The sequence below is a fragment of the Delphinus delphis genome, chromosome 1 (genome assembly GCF_949987515.2).
Source record: "Delphinus delphis chromosome 1, mDelDel1.2, whole genome shotgun sequence".
Classification (NCBI taxonomy): domain Eukaryota; kingdom Metazoa; phylum Chordata; class Mammalia; order Artiodactyla; family Delphinidae; genus Delphinus; species Delphinus delphis.
The window spans coordinates 12,963,310-12,979,648 of NC_082683.1; positions in this window are offsets into that span (position 1 = coordinate 12,963,310).

Genomic DNA, 16,339 nt, shown 5'->3' on the forward strand with positions numbered 1-16,339 from the left:
CAAGGAAGTTCCTACTTTAGGCAACTTCCTGAAGATGGCTAGAGTACTAGGATTTTTGCAGTCAATTAATTCCTTAACCACTATAGGAAGAAGCAGGATTCATGGGACTTCCCTGGCTGTCCAGCAGTTAAAACTCCGAGCTTCCATGGCAAGGGGTGCCGGTTCAATCCCTGGTTGGGGATCTAAGATCCCACAGATCCCACGTGCCACGTGGTGCCACAAAAAAAAAAACACAAAAAAAAAGCAGGATTCAGGAGGCAACAAATGTTTAAAGGAAGACAGAGAAACCAAGAGGCCTAAATCTAAGGTATTTGATCAGAGTCAAAAGTGTATGTGTGTCCAGGGAGCCAAGAGCACTTACGTAAAAGAACTTTGGAAATGAGAAATCATCTGGTACATTTCAGAGATTTTTCAGAAAGGCCAAGCACCCTTTGAAAACCTCTTCTTAATAGTCATGTATTTAAAAAGATCTAGGAGATTAAACCTTGATATTTTGGTATAAAACATAAGTGGAGCCAACCAGACAAGAATTTCACCTAAACATGCCATCAAGTCCCCTCCAGGAAATGGTATGCCGATGCCTGTCAAGCGGCAGTGGTTAGGTGGGTGTTTATCCTCCAAACACCCTGTGTGGCCAATTAGGAGCGGTACTGACAGTACCTTTAGATGTCAGCCAGCGAGTCTTTTTCTTTTTTCTCTTTCCCAATTATAAAGCCTTTTGCCTGCGCAAAAGACACATGCGTCAAAAACACTGATGCAATGAGACGCTAATATCAGATTGCATCATATGATCCTAGGTGTGGTGCCCCGAAACTGGTTTTTCTTGAGGTCACACTGCCATAGAAAAGCGCTTTGGGTAGAACATCCAAGAACTGACCCTACTCGTCAGATGGCAAAAGTAAGTTTTGCAACTACATGCCACACCACTATTTTCCCGGAGGAAGCCGGTGTGGCTTTCCTGGCTGAAATGGGTGTGCGGTCGACATTCATCAGTTAGGTATGTCATGCTGCAGCTTTGTAACGAATGTCACCTAGGGAGATGCACCTACAAGGCAGGCTGGAAACGACACTTCTGCCTCCAAGATGTGCTCTGAATTCTATCTCACTTGAATGGAGCAACTTCTCTGGGACAGACCAGTTTGGTGCAAAACTGGAAGAGGAGAAAGGAGAGAAGTTTGCGGACGTTTCTCGGACACTTAACTTGGTGTCTGGCACTGTGTTCTAAGCACTTCACGCACAGAACTACGGAATTGTGGGTTCCAACTGCCAGTCTGCCATCACTGGGACCCACGGCAGGCTATTTTGCTGCCCCGGGTGTTCATAAAATCATACATCAAGTTAAATTAGGCTACTTTTAAGGTCCCTCCCAGAAAAGGAATGCTATTCAACTTGGCCACAGAAAGGTACACCTCCTGTTGGACAGTTAACTTTCTGGTCCAGTGTCTATAAAAAATAATCACTGATCATGGGAGTGATGCTACTGCCCACTGGAAAACTGGTCTGTGTTTGTACAGTTGGGTTAGGCTAGGACGATACAACTTGGATCTTTACCATCCAACGTGAGAGCCATGCCGGAAATGTGGCTAGTGCAAATTGAGATGTGCTGTCAGTGTACTTACACTGGATTTCTAAGACTTAGGACAACATAAAAGAGTATGAAATATCTCATTAATAATTTGATTATATTGATCACATGTTGAAATGATAATATTTTTGACCTTTAGGTAAATGTAGTATTAAAATGAATATCACCTGTTTCTTTTTAATCTTTTCAATGTGGCCAGCACAAATTTTTAAATTACCTATTTAAAATGTTGTGGTTCACATTTCATTTCTATTGGAGAGCACTACCTCCAAAAAGCGTAGCTGGAAACCAGTAATTCGCTCAGGACCCAACACTTTCTGCCTCTGTTCTCTAGTTCCCCCATCAGCTAAATGGCAAGATATAGTTTGGGCTAAATTTTCGGGGGGTTACTTCTGGATTAAATGTCCCCTGATTCTAAGAACAGTAGTTGGTGGAGGCTTCCTGTCATGGTGTTTGGAAAGATGTTTTCTAGTAGAGGAAGATCTTTTAAGCCTCTGCTACGAGTGAGCCATGAGATTTTGGAATCCAAGTGGTCTTTAAATATTATCTTTGGAACTTTAGGCTCCCTAGTCTGTAAGCCCCTCCTGGGCTGGGCTTGTGACTCATTCATCTTTGTTTTTCCAGCAACCACCCAGGGCAGTCTGACTTGTAGTCAGCTGTCCATAAATGTTTGTTGACCTATATAATATCCAGACGAAGAACCAAAGCCCAGAGAGGTACTGAGACCACCTAAGGCCACACAGAGCCGGCTGGTAGGAGATTCAAGAAGAATACTGTCCTCTTGAACCAGTTCAGGAAACCCTTGGTGTGGTCCCTGGACCAGCAGAAGCTGCAACACTTGGGCGTTTGTTAGAAACACAGAATCTCAGGCCCGGCCCCAGCCCTACTGAATCTGAACCTGAATTTTTATTAAGATTCCCCCCAGGTGATTTGTATGTATGTTAAAGTATGAAAACTGCCACTTGAAGTCATGTCACCTCTCTCAAGGAAAGCCTCCCTGTCTGTGCCCTGCAGAAGCTATTCCAAGTCTATTTCCAGGGTGAAGAGGTATAGGATGCTAGTCACCAAGACTCACATGCTGGCTGATGAAAACTCAGATTTAAAGATATTCCAGTAAGATTGGCTGAGCCGCTGCTATGCCCAGTACCAGGAGCCGGTGCACTTGCTTCTCTTCCTGAGGGCTTGAGGGGCTCACACTTTTGTAGCTCCAGCCACCTGCACCTCAAGGAACAAGCAGTTTTCACAAGTTTGCCCCCCGCTGGTCCTGCTATCCTGCTTTCATACAAGGGAGTCCAGGAGAAACTTGAAATGAAACCAGGCACACCTTGGGAGTCCAATCTAATTTTTCAGATCCAGGAAAAACAGGACCAAAATCAATTGCATCAATGTCTGTATGTTGTTTATATCTACCAGTGCCTCCCCTCTCTGCTTCTGCACTGGTGTTCGCAATTCGTGGTGTGCTCCTGGCCTGTGATAAAGCCCAGTTGGCAGAATTGGTCTTTTTAAGACTATCTCTCATCCAAGCTTGCAAATAAAAGCTGTCTACTGCAGAGATTCTATTTTCCCCTGGCCGTGGGCAGGATGGATATATGGTTTTGAGGCTAGAGAAGGACAAACAATTTGCAGGCCTTACCGACGTTCGCCCAGCATCGATTGTGTAATGGAGCTGAGAAGCCAGGCAACTTTCCGGTGAGGACAAGAGACAGAGTTTGAATGGACAAGAAAAACCAGGGCTTTGGGCTCAGCTACAGAATCGGGTCATGTGCCTGGAATGTTAGTGATAAAGCTAGAAGGAGTTCAGCCTGTTGAATATGTCAGGTGGCCCTGCTGGCTGGGAACCCCTGCATTTCAGGCCATGTCATGTCATCCCAAACTACAACAACCCTTTGGAAAATGAACAAACCAAACCAATGGCGGCCCCCACTGTGCTAACTACCCGGACTGTCTGATTTTCACCTTCACTGAATGGACTGAGTCAGCCGGGTGAGAGAAAAGAGGTCTTCAATTGAATCAAGCTCTGACATTTATTGAGCACCTACTATGTGCCAGAGATCGGGCCATGTGCTCTACGTAGAAAAGCCTGTTTAATCTTTATAACATCCATACAACAATGGCTACTGCTATGGGTCCCTGTATTAGTCTGCTAGGGCTGCTGTTACAAAGCATAACGGACTGGGGGGACTTAAACCTCAGAAGTTTATTTTCTCCCAATTCTGGAGGCTGGAGGTCCAATATCAAGGTGTTGGCAGGGTTGGTTTCTTCCAAGGCCTCTCTCTTTGGCTTGTAGACAGCCATCTTCTCCCTGTGTCCTCCCATGGTTTTCCCTCTCTGTGTGTCTATGTCCTATTCTCCTCTTCTTATAACGCCACCAGTCATACTGGATTAGGGCCCACCCTAGTGATCCCATTTTAACTTCATTACCTCCTTAAAGCCCCTACTGCCAAATACAATCAGATTCTGAGGTATTTGGGGTTCAGACTTTAACATAAGAATTTTAGGGGGGTGGTGGGGGGACACAATTCATCCCATAACAGTCCCATTTTACAGATAAGGAGACTGAGACAAAAAGGTTAAGTAACTCAGTCACGGTCTAGCAGGTGGAAGTGGAGAAGCCAAGATTCAACCTCAGCAAGTGACTCCCAACCCATTCTTTCTTGTTTGTCAGACAGACCCGGCCCTGGGACCGGGCACAGGGCAATCTCTGAGAACCTCAGGCCCCAAGTGTGGAAAACAGAGCCAGCTCACCAAAGAGGAGAGGATTCCGCTCAAGGCTGTAGGTCCAGCAGGCACACGCTCCCCAGCGCGTGGAAAGTGCATGATGGAACTGATTCTGGCCTCCTCCCATTGACCTCCCCAGGACCTGGGCTCCTAGACTCTCAATGGGGCCAACCATTCCTGCCCTGCCTGCTCCCAGGGGTGGCACATGAAAGGGCTTCCTAAACTGTAAAAGGGCTGTTCCCATGTAAGGGAAACTTGGCAACAGGGGACAGTGTGGCTTTAGGTCAACACAGCACCTAAAGCCATGTGCGTCTCCTCTTCAGCCCTTCCTGGTAGGCTCAGCCAGTAAGTCACCTGAGGAAGCCATCCACTCCACAAGCATCCGCTGAGCCAGGCAGAGCCCACCTCCTTCTGTCTTAGTTTCCCTGTCGTGCAATCACTAGAACACCTTAGCTGAGTACCGTCTCTCTTTTTCTCTTTTGATTGAAGTATAGTTGATTTACAATGTTGTGTTAGTTTCTGGTGTACAGCAAAGTGATTCAGTTATACATATATATATGTATTCTTTTTCATTATAGGTTATTACAAGATATTGAATATAGTTCCCTGTACTGTACAGTAGGACCTTATTCTTTAAACTGAGTACTTTCTAGTGTGTTTTGCAGTGACTTAATGCTTTGTTGTTCACTAGGATTCAATATGAGATATAACAATGTCAAGATAAAATATAAGGAATAATGATATAATACTTTCATAACTTTCATCTATTTTCAAAGCCGCTGACTTCAAGGTCTCTACCCAAGCCACTCCTCTACTTACTCCACTGTCCCGCACAAGCTCTCTACTTGCTGTCCTCCCCCCATGCCCTCCTTCATTTTCTTTTTTTTTTAAATTGTTTTTTATTTTATTTTATTTTTTTGGCTGCGTTGGGTCTTCGTTGCTGCGCGGGCTTTCTCTAGTTGTGGCGAGCGGGGGCTACTCTTCGTTGCGGTGTGCGGGCTTCTCATTGTGGTGGCTTCTCTTGTTGCGGAGCGTGGACTGTAGGCACGCGGGCTTCATTACTTGTGGCACGTGGGCTCAGTAGTTGTGGCACACGGGCTTCATTGCTCCGCGGCATGTGGGATCTTCCCAGACCAGGATCAAACCTGTGTCCCCTGCATGGGCAGGTGGATTCTTAACCACTGCGCCACCAGGGAAGTCCCCCTCCTTCATTTTCTTAAATACCCCCTCTTCCTATGACCCCTTCATTTAATTCCTTATCTTGCTATCTCTACTGGGGTCTCACTTGGGTTCCTTTTTTTTGGGTGGGGGAGGGGCCATGTGGCATGGCTTATAGGATCTTAGTTTCCTGACCAGGGATGGGATCCAGGCTGCGACAGTGAAAGCACCACGTCCTAACCACTGGACCAGCAGGGAATTCCCTCACTTGGGTTCTGGGGCTGCAAACAGAGCAGTCCTGAATAGCAATAGCACACGTGGTTCTGTGGGTTTAAGTCGCAAGCGGAGGCAACATCTTAAAATACTCTCTCTACTATGGGCAACCGTGACACCAGGCATGGAACTGGATGATGCCAGGGCCCTGCTTCTACCCCAGGGCTGTGCTGTTCCTGGAGAGTGGACCACGTGGGCTGGCAAGTCTGTGGTGTGGGCTGAGTGCCCGCTGTATGCTGGACCTGCCCGAGGCCAGGTGTGTCACCCATTCTATCATGACCTTAGATGGGGTCCCTAGATTACAACCAACACAGAGGCATGAGGGTCACAAGCCTCAGCATCCTCTCTTCACTTGGCAATTCAGGCAGTAGGAATAGCACGTGCAAAGGCCCCGGGGTAGGAATGCATCCTGGTCCTCTGGGCAAAGTGGTGAAGGAGCAAGAGAATGACTATAGACCAAGTACTCTTAAGGAGTCAGCCCAGTGAGATGCGCCCTGTGAAGCTGCAGCGGTTAATGAGGGAAACTGGGGGTCTGAGGCAATTCTGAAACCCACATCCTTTATGCCATACCTCACTGCCCCTCAACCCTGAGACCTGGGCTTCTTCTCAGAATATGCATCAATGATGTTAGGCTTGGGCTGTGGGCAAACCTCCTGGACCCCAGGCATCCTCACTGCAAAATGGAAGGGATGGGTCTGTGCTCCATGGACGGACGTGTCGGTGGACACACACTGTGGACGTGGTCCGTGGATGCACAGCGTACACAGGCACCACGGCTGTGCACCAGGAGGTGTTTTAGCTGGGATGCAGATGAACATTTTTTAAATTCCAATTGCTACACGTGTATTTCTGTGCATTTTAGAAATGTATATGTTTGTTTAACTAGCAATTAAATCCATGTTTTCAATCATGAATGATAGAGTTTCCTTTTCAAAATGATTCATTTCAGTTTAAAATAGGGGCTTATTGGGAATTCCCAGACGGTCCAGTGGTTAGGACTCCGTGCTTCTACTGCAGGGGGCATGGGTTCGATCCCTGGTCAGGGAACTAAGATCCCACATGCTGCAATGCAGCCAAAAAAGAATTTAAAAATAAATAAAATAGGTGCTTATTTAAAGAAAGAGATTTAATGAGGTGTTATATAGATCTTGCAAAAATGGGGAATTCGGTTCACACACAGCCTTGGCCTGAGAGACTTGGATTTGCTACTCTGGCACCTCTCCCAGCTCTGATGCTCTCAGTTCTATGATGGACCAGATTCTGACCATCTAGAACAATCCACTGTGAAGGGCACTCAGGGAGTGGACAAGAAAGTGGGCCTGTTTGTTTGTTAAGTTTCTGGATGTGGCACTCAGCGCGCGAGATCTTAGTTCCCAGACCAGAGATCAAACCCGTGTCCCCTGCAGTAGAAGCACAGAGTCTTAACCACTGGGCCGCCAGGGAAGCCCCAGGCCTGTTTAAATGAACACACAGGATCACGCAGGTCTGGACCTGATCCATGGAAAACTTCTTGGCTTTGAATATGTGACCAGGTGTGCAACCCGTCTTCAAACGCCAGCCTGATTGCGGGGCTTAGGAAGCAGAAAGCTGGCACCGAAGGAGGATGAACCTTGCAGGCGGGAACCTGATCTCGGCCTGTCGAGTCTAGTGTGTATGTGGGAAATATCGTCATTTCTGTGTCCAGCAGACTGCTCTGGAAAGTTATCCTTTTCCAGCTGGAATCTAGTCCCTTCCTTTGAGGAATGAGAAAACTAAGACCCAGGGGAGGGGAGCTGTCTGGACTCTGAGCTGGATGAAGGCCCCTGCATTGACTCCTCACTGCCCCGCCAGGATCCACCCTGACACCTAAACCACTCATTACTTTTTATCTTCTGGGTAGTTTAAATAACTATCATTAAGTGCACGTTTTCCGAAAGAGTGCATTTCTTACCAAACCTCATCAAATTGCCTGAGTTGTGGGCTGGTTCCCCTTCCCTGCCTTGGAGGGAAGGAAGAAATTTGGCTGGACACAGAGGCATCCTCCTCCCATGCCATCATTACCTAATGCTCTGTGTCCAGAACAGGGCGCTGGGGACCTATCAGTCTGGCAGGAAGGGGATTTCCAGTGATTCACAGGGCAGCAGTGAGCACAGACAACCCCAAGAATGCAGGCAGGGCCCGTCTGAAGAGACTGAAAAGGGTGGACTGGAGTGAGAGACAGTGTGGGAGGGAGATGGAGAGCTCAGACTCTGGAACTGGCCTGTCCGTGTTCAAATCCCAGCTCTGCCGATTGCTGTGTGACCCTGGACAAGTTAAATAACTTCTCTGTGCCTCTCTTCCCTCCTCTGTAAGTGGGAATGATGACAACAGAAGCTACCTTGGAGCCCCATTCTGTAGCCTAAGTGAGCTAGTCTTAGGATGGTGCTAGCAAGTGCTATCAGGTTGCTATTATCCTAGACCTTAGGAGGGCAGCCCCTGGATCCAAAGCCTGGCCAGAATCAAAGCTCCAGCCCTACTTGCACCATGACCGTGAACCACATACTGCACTCCTCTGGACCTCAGTTATCTCATGTGTCAAATCAGGGCAATGACAGAGCCTACTTCCTGGGATTGTTCTCAGGAGTCAAGGACTCGAACCCAGAGCCTGGCACAGAGGGAGCCCTTGAGAAAGAAGAACCTGCATGAGCTAAGACTCTAGTCCATACATCCTTGGAATCCTGTTGGCCTCACACAGGGAGTGTTCAGGATAACCCTGAGGAGTGAATGTCTCTGGCTGCATGGGTGGGAGGGGCCGACAGAGGAGTAAAGTGAGAAGAGTCCGGGGTTAGGAGCCAGGAGCACTGGGTCTGAGTCTCCCAGCGCCATGGGCTCTGGATGACCCAGGGTAGAGTTCCTCCTACTTCCAGGGCCTCAGCTGCACCCAAGGTACAAAGAGAAGTGGTCTTCCAATGAGGTTTCCTTGGAGGTGCCTGCCCCAGCTCCCCCAGCCCCACTCCAATCAGAGCATATTCCTTTTTATAATAACAACAAACTTCTGTTGGGTCCTTACTAAGCACCAGGTACTTTACATGCATGCAGTTAACCCTCACAAACTCCTGAGGTAGTTCCACATTACAGAGGGGGACATGAAGCCCAGAGAGGTGATGCATTTTGCCTAAGGTCACACAGCAAATTAACAGTGGAGCTGGGATTTAAACTCAATTCTGAGTGACCTCTGAGCCTGGGTATTTATTTATTTACTTTTCATTGTGAAATCATTATAGCTTCAGAGGAAGTTGCCTAGATAGTACAGTGAGGTTTTGTGTACCCTTCACCCAGTTTTCCCCAATGGTTACAGCTTATACCCAGTTTTCCCCAGTGGTACAATATCAAATCCAGGAAATTGACATTGGTATGTACGAGTATTGTATAGTTCTGTGCCAGCTTATATCACATGGGTAGAGTTGTACAACCACCACAGCAATCAAGATAGGAAACTGTTCCATGATCAGAAAGATCTCCCCTGTGTCGCCCTTTATAGTCATACCCACGTCCCTCCTACCTGCCATCTCTGACCCCTGGCAACCACTAATCTGTTCTCCACTTGTATAATTTTGTCCTTTCAAGAAGTTATATAAATAGAATCATACACTTTTAAGGCTGACTTTTTCACTCAGCATAATCCCTTGAGATTCCATTAAAACTGCCCTGTGGGGCTTCCCTGGTGGCGCAGTGGTTAAGAATCCACCTGCTAATGCAGGGGACATGGGTTCAATCCCTGTTCCGGGAAGATCCCACATGCCACGGAACAACGAAGCCTGTGTGCCACAACTACTGAGCCTGCTCTCTAAAGCCTGCGAGCCACAACTACTGAGCCCGCGTGCCACAACTACTGAAGCCCGCGCGCCTAGAGCCCGTGCTCCACAACAAGAGAAACCATTGCAATGAGAAGCCCGCGCACCGCCACGAAGAGTAGCCCCCACTTGCTGCAACTAGAGAAAGCCCGCGCAGCAACGAAGACCCAACGCCAAAAATAAAATAAATAAATTAAACAAACAAAACTGCTCTCTGTATCAGTAGTTTGTTCCTCTTTATTACCGAATTGTGTTCTGTGTTACAGATGCCCCAGTCAGCCAAATAAAGGACCTTTTGCTTATTGCCAGTCTTTGGCTATTACAAATAAAGGTGCTATAAACATTTGTATACAGGTTTTTGTGTAGCCCTTTTTGTTTCTCTGGGATAAATGCCCGGGAGTGTAATTGCTGGATCATAAGGTACGTGTATATTTAGTTTTTTAAAAAGAAACTACCAAACTCTTTTCCAGAGTAGCTGTACCCTTTTACAGTCCCACCAGCAATGTATGAGAGCTCCAGTTTCTACATACCCTAACCAGCATTTTTTGTCGTCACTATCTTTTTTATTTTAGCTGTTCTAGTAGGTACAAAGTAGTGATGTCTCATGGGAGTCCTGATTTATGTTTCCCTAATGGCTATTGATGTTGACCATCTTTTCATTTGCTTATTTGCCGTTTGTAAACCCTCTTCAGAAATGTCCCTTAGGAACTCCCTGCTGGTCTGTGGTTTACAAATATTTTCTTATTTTGATGAAGTCCAATTTATCGATTTTTTTTCTTTCACGGATCTTGCTGACAACCCTAGTCCTGGATCCCAAAGGCAGTCAGTCACCTATGCTTCTTCTAAAAGTTTTATAGTTTTATGTTTTACTTTTAAGTCCGTGATCCATTTTGAGTTAATTTTTGCATGTTTTTAAAAATTTAATTTTATTTTTTATTGAAGTCTAGTTGATTTACAATGTAGTGTTAATCTCTGTACAGCAAAACTTTTGCATGTCTTTATATGAGGTGTGTGGTTTAGGTCAACTTCATGGCTTCAGTGTCATTTGTTGAAAAAACTCCCTCTTCTTTAATCTATCTTTTTAATCTTTTTTTTTTCAATTGAAGTATAGTTGATTTTATCCCTCCTCTTTTGAGAGTGGATGTAAAACCACAACACTCTGCCATCTGTAGTCTTTATCTATTTGTGTTCCCTGCAGGATTTTTTTTTTTTTTTTTTTTTTTTTTGCGGTACGCGGGCCTCTCACTGTTGCCGCCTCTCCCGTTGCGGAGCACAGGCTCCGGACGCGCAGGCTCAGCGGCCATGGCTCACGGGCCCAGCCGCTCCGCGGCATGTGGGATCTTCCCGGACCGGGGCACGAACCCGTATCCCCTGCCTCGGCAGGCGGACTCTCAACCACTGCGCCACCAGGGAAGCCCCCCTGCAGGATTGTGTTTGAAGAAAAAATCGCAGTGCTGAAATAGTTTGAAAACGATTGAGCAAGGCGATGCCGATGTTCCCCTGGCTCTAATTACCGTATTAGTTAGTCCTAAGCTAACGCGTCTTGGGTGATGCATGAAGTTCAGCATGAAAGCCCCCCAGAAAAGGGATTCCTGGCTACCAAGCCTCTCCAGGACCCCTTCTTCTCACCATCTGAGGCCTCTCTCCCCAGAAAAGCAGGTTTTCTGGCTGGAGGGTCATTAGTGGGGCAAAGGACATCCCTGGCCAGGGGCCTGGGCCCACAGGGAGGCAGGCAACCCTCTTGTGAGGAGCAAATAAGAGCCGGCAATTTAGATGAGGGGGTGGAGATCAAGGGCGAGACCCAACCCTGAGGACTTGGGTGTGGGGTTTCACAATGAGAATTTAAAACTTGCCTCCATCCACTGGCTCTTTGATCCCGGAAGAGAATTCCTGCCACTCAAGGCCCCCAGTTGAAGCTGGAGCAGTTGCAGAGGGCTGAGGAGCATATGGGAACACTTCCCTCTGCACCCCCTCTCCCCAAATACACGTGGATGCTCCGGGATTAACTTCATATCAGGAATGGCCCAGATTCCCCTGGTAACTGATGTCTCTCTCCACTCACTCTCTGCCGTCCCTACCAACTGCAATGAGACCTTGAAGGTTGCTTGTCAAAGTCTCTTGTTTTCGACAAAAGAAAAAAAAAAAAGCAGCTAAAAATGATAAACGCAGAAGGTCCCTGCTCACATCAGTAGGATGCTTTAAAGCGTGTAAAGCACGGTGGTCTTCTCTCTTGGGTCTCACAGCCATCTGGAGAGGGCATGGGGCATAGATTATTATGCCCATTTTACAGAAGGGGAAACTGAGGCTCAGAAAGGTCAAGTGGTTTGCCTTTTAACTTTTCTGTCTACTAGACCGGAAGCTTCAAGAGGGAGGGCTCAGGCTTGACTTGCTCACTGCTGTTTCCCCAGGTCTAAGCACAGCTTCCAGAACATAGTAGTCGCTCAGAAGATACTGTGCAGTTGAGCAGAGTAATGCCCCAGAAGACAAAGCTAATCGGAAAAGCAGCAGCACTTGGATGAACAGTCCTGGCAGTTCTTTTTTTTTGCAACAAGATCCAGCCAAGAAAAAGGAAAGGCACCAGGAGAGACAAAATTCAACCTGGGAGTTAAGAACAGTTTTTACATTTGAACCCCAGGTAAGCAAGATGTTATCCCCGCTCCAAAGAATTTCACTCTGCTCATTGGTAGATCTGTGTTATTAAAAAAATAATTCTATTCAATTATTATTTTAGAATTTGTAAACAAGCCATAAAGCATTTATGAACATTTGTTTTCTCTCATTATATAAGTACCCACACAATATCCCCAAGTGTGCCTCTTGGCTCACAAAGCCTAAGATATCTACAATCTGGGCTTTTGCGGAAAAAGTTTGCCAGCCCCAACTGCGGAGAGGGAAAACTTGAGCTTAATGCAAGTGCTGGGGGAGATGCGAGGGCATCCAGATAAAACGATAAGGAAGTGGGTGACAGATTGTGTGTCCCTGGGCAGTGGAGGATGGTGTGTGGCAGAAGGAGGGGGTGAGCAGCTAATAAGGAGTGGGGACAAGGCTGCTGTTTCCCCGAAGACCCTGTTAAGGAGGAAATCCAGGTCCAAAATGGCATCACTTGTGCTAAAGCCCATGATGCCAAACCTAGACTTAATACCTGACCTAACTGCAGTTTCAGCCTTTCCCAGAAATGTAACCTTAATCCACTACTCTGGAATGTTCTGGTCAGCACTGATGAGGTCATCTGTCCAGTGGAACCCCTCCATACCCCAGAGGAAGAGAAGCCATCTATCTGTATGGTAAAACCCTTGCCACTCCCTTCGCCCCACAAAGAAGCCATCCCTGCCTAAAATTAAACCCTTCTTTCCTTTTGCTAGTAGTTCCCTTGCCCTACCCTTCTTCCCATAAAAACCTAACATTTTGTACAACCCCCGGAGCACCCTTCTAGTTGCCCCATTTAGGAATCCTTGTCTAAAGCCAATTAGATCTTCAAATTTACTTGGTTGAATTTTTTTAACAACCCCCTAACGGTGCCTGTCATCTACAAAGTACCCACCATGCACTGGGGACTTTCCACAGACACCTGACCTGCAGGCCAAGTGTTGTCAGGGTCCTACCTTCCTGTGGGGAAACAGAGTCAGAGAAAATTCTCGCAGCCAGGGAGAGGCAGAGCCAGGATTCTGTGATGGTTAATTTTATGTGTCAGCTCTACTGGGCTCAAGGATGCCCAGATAGCTGGAAAAAACATTATTTCTGGGTGTGGCTGTGAGCATGCCTCTGGAAAAGATTAGCATTTGAATTGATAGACTGAGCACCCTCTCCCAGGTGAATGGCTGTCATCCAAACCCTTGAGGGCTGAATAGAACAAAAGCGCAAATTGCTCTCTCGGCAGGAGCTGGGACGTCTCAACTTCTCCCAACCCCGATCATCCGTGCTTCTGCTTCAGACTTGAACCCAGACTTACACAGTTGCACCCACCAGTGTGTGGGCCTTTGGGTTTGGACTGGCGCTATGCCACCCACTTTCCTGAGCCTCCAGCCTGCAGACAGCAGGTCATGGGACTTCTCAGTCTCTAGAACCAAGTGAGCCAATCCTTTACAATAAATCTCTATATTTTATCTCTATATGTGCTATTGTTTTTTGGTTTTTTGGTCACGCCTCGGGGCTTGTGGGATCTTAGTTCCCTGACCAGAGATCGAATTCAGGTCCCCTGCAGTGGAAGCACGGAGTCCTAACCACTGGACTGCCAGGGAATTCCCTATCCTATTGGTTCTGATTCTCTGGAGAATCCTAACTAATACAGATTCAAACACAAAGCTGACCAAACCCAGGCTCTCTCCTGGACCCCAGGCTAACTCTAGAAGGTGGGGCTGTCCATTCCTGCCACCCAAAGTCCTGCAGAACCTGCCCTTCTGCATCTTACAACCACAAATACTTCTTAGGTGCTTGTCATGTGCTCAGCACCATTCTGAGTCCTTCAAACTCCTATTCATCCTTCAAAACCCTTTCCAAGATTACATATTTCCAGAAGCCTTCTCTGATTTACCAGTAATGATGGTGATGATGATGATTATAGAACAGGTCTTGTTTTTTTAATGTATTTTTGTATGTATTGCTCACAAGCCCTTGTGACTTGGCACTATTATTACCAACCTTGGTTTACAGATGAGGAAACTGAAGCCCAGAGAGGTCATGTAAGTAGACCAAGGTTGAAGAGCTAGTAATGGAGGATTTGAACACAGGTCAAACTGATTCAGAGTTAGTGATCTCAACCACACACTCTACGGCTTCTGGAGTAATAATGAATAATTTCTCATGTCTGCGTTCAAAAGTTTCAAATTCCTATCAGGTGCTTCACAAATTATGTCCTCATCTTCAGAACAATCCCAGGAGCAGGTATCATTATTGTTACCATTGCTATTCTTTTGGTGCTCAGAGAGCTGAGCAAAGTTCTCAGAAATCACACATCAATATGCAGAAGAGAGACTTCCCTAGTGGTCCAGTGGTTGGCACTCCGCGCTTCCACTGCAGGGGGCGTAGGTTCAATCCCTGGTCAGTGAACTGGGATCCTGCATGCTTCATGGCGTGGCCAAAAAAAAAAAAAAAAAAAAAAAAAAGCAGCAGAATCAGATTCAACCTAAGCTTGCTGGATCCCAGAGCCTGTGCCCCTTCTGCAGACATGTCCGTTTCTCCTAGGGGCCTAGTGAAACCTCACTGGGAGAGTTCTCCAGATGTTATGCATTCCCTGGAGTCCTCCACCAACCAGATGGTGGGTTCTGGGTTTGCCACCTCCTCTGCAGCCAGTCAGCTTCCCTGAAGCCACTGCCTTCCTCCTACCCAGCTCAGCCCAGGACACTTGGTGTCCTGGAACCCCAGAGTGGCATGGGTTTGGGCGTGAAAGTGAAGAGGAAAGGCCTTTGGAGAGACACCAAGTTCAAACCTGCTTTGCTGGTCATGACCCTCAACCCAGGGTCCCATGGGGCGGGGGGCAGTCCCAGCTCTCCAACTGCCAACCTGGCTGTGCCAGGGACCAAGAAGGATGCTTCAGGCAAAATCCCTGCATGAAAGAGACGGCTTCCTAGGCTCCTTCAGGTGGCACGTGAAAGACGTGCACAAGGGGTGGGGACATCGAAGCTCTTCTGGCCAGCAGCTCCGCTCAGAGAAGCCTGGTAAATCTCCCTGTCCTAGGGTTCGTGTTGAAATAATAACCTCAACTGTAAACACAGACCTCCTTCAATCCTTACTACGCCTTGCACTAGAGAACGGCTCCTTTCCAAACCATTTCATGCATGTGTTAAAAACATGTTCTGAATCAATGACTAAACAAATCACAGAACTTGTTTGTATTTAGGAATGTTATTTCAGGCTTATTCCCAGAAGTAGAATTATTGGGGCAGAGGGCATGCGTACTGTTAAGGCTCTTGATGCAAACTACACACCAAAAGAAGAGAGATGGTGTGGACCCTGCCATAAACAGTGCAGATTTCTGGCATCGTCACTGGTGGATGCATTTTAAATTCCTAACACCAAGTAGCCCGCATATAACTATACCCAGCACAGCTTTATTGAATATGTAAAGGGGAGACATGTGGCCCTTAGCACGTGCCATATAAAGGTTTTTATGTTTTTGCTTATTTTAACTTAGTTATTTAAACCTAATGTTCTTATGAAGTAGATGGTCTTGGTATCCCCCTTTTACTGATGAGGAAGCTGAGACACAGAGGTGAGAGGCTTGGCCAGGAGGAGTGCCCCTTTGGCACCCTGCCCCACCACCTGCAGGCATTTCTGCTGCCCCAAAGGCAGGACCTCCACGCTCCGCCTGGGTTCCAGCTGCTGTGTGGTGTTTGGGGAACTGTCCCCAGGAAGAAGGGAGGTGGTCAAGGGCAGGGGCTCATCTTGTGAGTGTCCCTCCTCTGGCTTGTGCTGCTTGTGGTTCGATGCCTGAAAACTGCTGCTGCAGCTGCTTTGTCCAGTTCTGTGGTTGTTTACAATGGGGGGGTTTGTATGGTACCAGTTCGGCCATCACATCTGTCAGTGGAGTCCACCTTGGTGGCCAGGATGACGTTTCCTTTTTTCAATTAAAATTTCAGATGGTGGTAAATACATATATATAACATAAAACTGACGATTGTAACCATTTTATTTATTTTTTAGAAATGCTTATTTATTTATTTATGGCTGTGTTGGGTCTTCGTTGCTGCACGCGGGCTTTCTCTAGTTGCGGTGAGCGGGGCTACTCTTCATTGCAGCGCGCGTGCTTCTCACTGCGGTGGCTTCTCTTGTGGAGCACGGGCTCTAGGCGCGCGGG